At 36.1% G+C, this 5,731-nt stretch overlaps 1 pseudogene; it reads left to right on the plus strand.

Moving 5' to 3' along the window:
• Positions 1-344: 344 nt before the first annotated feature.
• Positions 345-5,731, plus strand: part of LOC101584450 — an 89,258-nt pseudogene continuing 83,871 nt past the window's right edge.

The following is a 5,731-nucleotide window of genomic DNA, read 5'->3' on the forward strand; positions in this document are numbered from 1 at the left end:
TGAAAGCAAGAGAATTGCTACAAGTCTGATTTGTGTAGCGAGACCCTGTAGACCTAGCACTAAATACATAAAAAATAAAGAAGAACAAGTCAAGCCCAATGCCCAAAGAAGGCAGGAAATCATAAAGATCAGAGCAGAAATTAATACAATAGACAGAAAGGAAACAATATAAAAAAATAAATGCATCAAACAGTTGGTTCTTTGAAAGAATAAGTAAAATTGATAACCCCCTTGCCAGGCTTCTGGTGTTGATGAATGGCTTCAGTGGTGTGGGAAAACTTAGGGACTGTGATGTACTAGAGACCTAAGGGAACTTTATTAGCGATCTTGGAATCATTGTGAAAATGTTGCACATTAAAGAAGCTACTGACCACCACCTGGATGTTAACCTTCATGAGAATCAGAGATCTGTAGCAGTGACAGAAGAAAGTGGCACCAAAGACAAATCTGAGCATCTCTATGTCACTATTGGCGCCACTGTCCCCACTGGCTTTGAGCTAATAGCTACAGTGAAATTGGAGAGAAATTGGTGTCATCATGCAAAATCAGCAAAAACTGGGCAAGATATATTTTGAAATTTCAGTGGAAAGTCTGGCAAATGTTCATTGTCTATGGTTGTTGAGGGGTTTAAAGATTTCAAGTTTACAAAAACAAAGGAAGAAGATCTGAAAGATTTTGAAGACTTGACTGGAAAACTCCCATGGTCAGATCCTTTAAAAGTATGGGATGTTAATACTTGTTTCAAGAAGTAAAAAACAAAGTGCAAAAAGATGAATGTGAATTCAAATAAAGAGAAAATTGTAAATGGACAAGGAGATAAATTAGATGAGAGAGATGATAGAGGTTTAATTGACAATGCTTTAGATTCATGTATCCTAGACTCTTATGAAAATCAAGCCATCAAAAAGGAGATACCAACTTTAGCAGGTAATGACCTAGCATCTTCTAAAAATGAGACTGATGAACATTCCAAAGAAAAACTGAGCCTCATGTATCCAAGTTTAGAGTCACATGCAAGAGAGCAGAAGAGAAACACTGCCTTACCTCATATGAGGCTGCAAATGATTTTGGGGCTACTGTTCAAGATCATTTCAAGTGGAAGGTTGACATGACTAATTTTGATGTGGAAGTTCTCTTGAATATCCCTAATAATGAAATGACTGTGGGCATTGTAGTGACTGAGGCGAGTCTACACCATAGATATATTACACATTTTGGACCTATAACTCTTAGATCAACTCTTGCTTATGGGATGCTCAGGCTCTGTGCACTTCAACTACTGATACAATAGTTGATACAATGTGGGGAAAAGGGGTAATATCAATAGAGGGGGCCACTGAACAGTGTAACTGTTAACATATTGATGGTCATAACAGCCCACTGGCTGTTAAAATAGCAGTGCATAACATCTTTATTGACCATGAGCCAAGTTCAAGAAAGCAAACCATCTTGGGGCATGTCCACAGATGCTGTTCAGTGGGATGGCTACAATCTTCCACTGAGAACTAGTTCTGTGGATAACATTATAACAGATATGCCATTTGCAGAAATGTTGGGCTCCAAAAAGAGAAACTGGAATTTTTATCATGCTTGCCTGCAGAAGATGAGCCATGTCTGTAGACCTGGGACAGTCCCAACAGTACTCCTTACCCAGAACAAGTAGTGTTTTGCCAAGGTATTATCAAGCTTTTGTTCATTGTTCAGAATGAGATGGACAAAGAAAGACATCTTCATAATGCAAAGAATGATGATTAATAATATTAATTCTTCCAAACACTGGAAATGTCAACATGAAGATAGAAATGTAGTCTGCAGTATTTGAATTAGCCCAAAGCTCTTGCACTTGGGTAGCAAAAGATGGGACTATCATGTGATGTAACCTAAAGATTTAAGAAATCAGAGAATTTTAGAATTCTTTTAAGGGTATGGCTGATAATTAGCATCCCCTCTCCCAGTAGAGATTGAACTAAGGACCTTGGTACTAAACTATCTCCCCATTCATTTATTCTACAGTATTGGGGATTAAATCCAAGGCTTTCACATGGAGCTACATCCCCATCCCTTTTTGTCTCTTTTTATTTTTGATATTGTGTCTTGCTAAGTTGCAAAGTCAGGACTTCAACTGTGGTCCTCTTGTATCAGCCTCCACATTAATAGGATTTTTTTTTTCGGAACCAGAGATTGAACTCAGGCACTTGGGCTTGCCAGGAAAGCAGCTATTCCACTGAGCCATCTACCCAACCCCAATAGTGTCTTTAAAATGCTTTACAGATGATTACTAAAATCTTTTAGAGGGGGAAAGGTCTACTGGGTGTTCAGGGTCTCACTACTAGATTGGACTCATAGTGATTCTCCTGTTTACAGCCTCTCAAGTTCTGGGATTACAGGCATGTGCCACAATACCCAGTCTCAATTGCTGTCTCAGCGTGCCCCAGGGGTTGGGCCAACATGGCAGGCCCAGGGATTGAACTCCCAGCCCCTGCACCTGCTTGTAGGTGCTTTAGTCTGCTGAGCTATTTGGCCGGCCCTGATTATTAAAATCTTAATAAAAGAAAAAGAAAATCCTATCTACCCTTAGCAAAAAAAAAAAAAAAAAAAAAGAAAAAGAAAAAATTCTAATTCATGAAAAAAGAAAGGAAATGGGTAAAATCACAGCACAGATCCTATAGAAATTCACAAATTCATGAATACCTACTTTGAAAATGTTTTGATTCCTAGACACATATGAATTACCTAAGCTGAATCAAGAAGATATAAACATTCTGAATAACCCAATATTAGTTGATGAAATTGTAAATATAATAAAATACCTACAAACAAAGAAAAGGCCAGGTCCTGAGGGATTCACAGCTGAATTCTACAAGAAATTTAGAGAAGATTTAATGACACCTATTCTCAAACTCTTCAGTGAAGTCAAAAGGGAAGCAATTCTCCCAAACTCACTCCTAGATCCAAGTATTATACTAATAAAAAAACTAAAGAAAGACCCATTGTAAAAGAGAACTACAGGCTGATCTCCCTAATAAACATAGATGCAAAATCCTCAATAAAATACTAGCAAATAGAATGTAGCAAATCAGCAAGAAGATTATACATCACAATCAAGTAATATTCATTTCAGGAATGCAGGAATGGTTCAACATACACAAATCCATAAATGTAATACACCGCATCAACAGAGACAAAGACAACAATCACATGATTATCTCAATAAATGAAGAAAAAGCTTTTGTCCAATAATCACTCATTCATGATTAAAAACCCTACAGAAAAGCAGACTAGATCATCTTTACCTCAGCTTGATAAAAACCATCTATGACAATCCAACAGCCAACACTATACTAAATGGATTAAAAAAGGAAGGCCTTCACATTAAAATGAGGAATAAGAAAAGGATGTCCACTGCCACCACTCCTATTCAATATAGTTCTGTAAGCATTAGCCAGAACAATTAGACCAGAGCGTGAAATAAAATGAAAAATGATTATAAAGGAAGAAGTGAATTGATCATTATTTGCAGATGACATGATACGATACATAGAAGACCTCAAAAATTCTACCAAGTGGCTTGGAAATTTAGTACTCAAATTCAGTAGCATAGCAGGACATAAAGTCAACACTTAAAAATCAATAGTATTTCTGTACAGACAAGGAATATACCAAGATAGAAATTAGAGAAACCATGCCTTTCACAATAGCATCCAAATAAATGAAATAATTAGGAATCAATCTTACAAAGGAAGAAAAAGATTGATACAGTGAAAATTATAGTGCTCTGAGAGAAGAGATTAAAGAGTATTTCAGAAAATAGAAAGATATTCCCTTCTCCTGAATAAGAAGAAGCAACATTTTGAAAATGGTCACACTCCCAAAATTGTTATACAGATTCAATACAATCCTGGGCTGGGAAGATAGCTCAGTAGAATAAGAGCTTGTCTGCTAAGTCTAAGGTCCAGAGTTCAATACCTGTTACCGAAAAAAAAAAAAAAACAGATTAAATGCAATCCTGTTTGTATACCTCACAGACCTCAAGAAAACATTCCTAAAATTGATTTGGAACAAGAATAATCCTAGAATATTAAAAGCAGTCCTGGTCAACAAAGGCAAGGTAAAAAAATCAATCCCTGACTTGAAATTATACTACAAAGCTACTGTGATAAAATCAGCATGGTAGTGGCAAAAAAGACCTGAGAATCAATGAAAAAGATTAGAAGATACAGACATAACTAGAAACACACTCATTTACCTTATCTTTGATAAAGGGGCATGTTCACTGAAAGAAAGATAGCCTCTTTAATAAATGGTGCTGGAAAAACTGACTTTCCACATGCCAAAGGCTAAAAATAGAGCTATGTCTATCACAATGCACTAAACGACAGCCAAAATGGATCAAATATTTAAATATTAAAACAGAAACTCTAAATCTTCTGGATGAAAAAGTTGGTAGATATCTTAAAGACATAGGATATAGGGGCAAGTAGAAAGTTCATGAATAAAACCAAAACTGTAGGGGAAATAATTCAAAGAATTATCCACTGGAATCTCATCTTTTAGAAAAGTTTGTCCTCATAAAAAAAATTATGATCCAAAATAAAAAGAAAACCCACAAATTTGGGGAAAAAATTATAGAGAACTGTCCCTCTAACAAAGATCTTCTATGTATGAAATACCAAGATTTTTTTTTTTAAATCAGGCCCCCAAAATTCAAAGACCCAAACCAAAAGTGGGCATCTGAGATGAATATACACTTCTTAAATGAAGAAATACAATGACAAAAAAGATATTTAAAAATGTTCAACATCATTGGTCATTTGAGAAAAACAAATTAAAATAATGCTGAGATTTCATCTCACCCCAAAAGGAATGGCTATCATCAAGAAGTTAATCAATAACAAATGCTCAAGGCTGTGAGGCAAAAGGAACCATTCTCCACTGTTTGTGGGTATATGAAGTGGTACAACCACTATGAAAATAAGTGTGGAGATTTCTCAAAGAGCTAGGATTTTCCCCTCCTGGGTATTTTTCCAAATGAACTGAAAACATCATACTACAGCGATATATGTGCACCCATGTTGATAGCACTACAATTTGACATAACTAAAGCTTAGAAACAGCCCAAATGCCCATCAACTGAGGAATGCATAAATAAAATCTGGTATTTTTACACAATGGAGTATTATTCAGCTATAAAAGTGATAAATTTGAGGCTTTTATAGGTAAATGGATGCAACTAGAAAACATACTCAAGTGAAATAAATCAGACCCACACATGCAAACATAGTATTGTCTCACTAGAGTCAGAACCTGAAAGAACAAATAAAATCTGAAAGCTACAATAGATACGATGAAAGGGAAATAGTCTGGTTTTATGGGGGCGTTGTTTTGCTTTTTTGTTTGTTTGTTTTGTCTTTCTGAGATAGGGTCTTCATATGCAGTTCAGGCTCTCCTTAAGCTCACTTTGTAGCCAAGGCTTTTCGAAACTTAGAGCCATCCTCTTGCCTCAGGTTCCTGAGTATTGGGATTACAAGGAAAGAATCTATTTAAAGGGAAGTAAAACCTGGGATGAGAAAAAGACAGGAGAAGGAGCTAGGGAGGAAGTGATATATGTATATATGTACGCATGCATGTAGCATGCCTTGGATAATTTTATTGCTGATTTCTGCTGGTCTACAGTGGGGGGCAGTTGATACATAGGAGTTGCTACAACTCTTGCTGCATAGGTCTTGCTTTA

This window comes from Octodon degus, unplaced genomic scaffold (genome assembly GCF_000260255.1).
Source record: "Octodon degus isolate 3935 unplaced genomic scaffold, OctDeg1.0 scaffold00110, whole genome shotgun sequence".
Taxonomy (NCBI): domain Eukaryota; kingdom Metazoa; phylum Chordata; class Mammalia; order Rodentia; family Octodontidae; genus Octodon; species Octodon degus.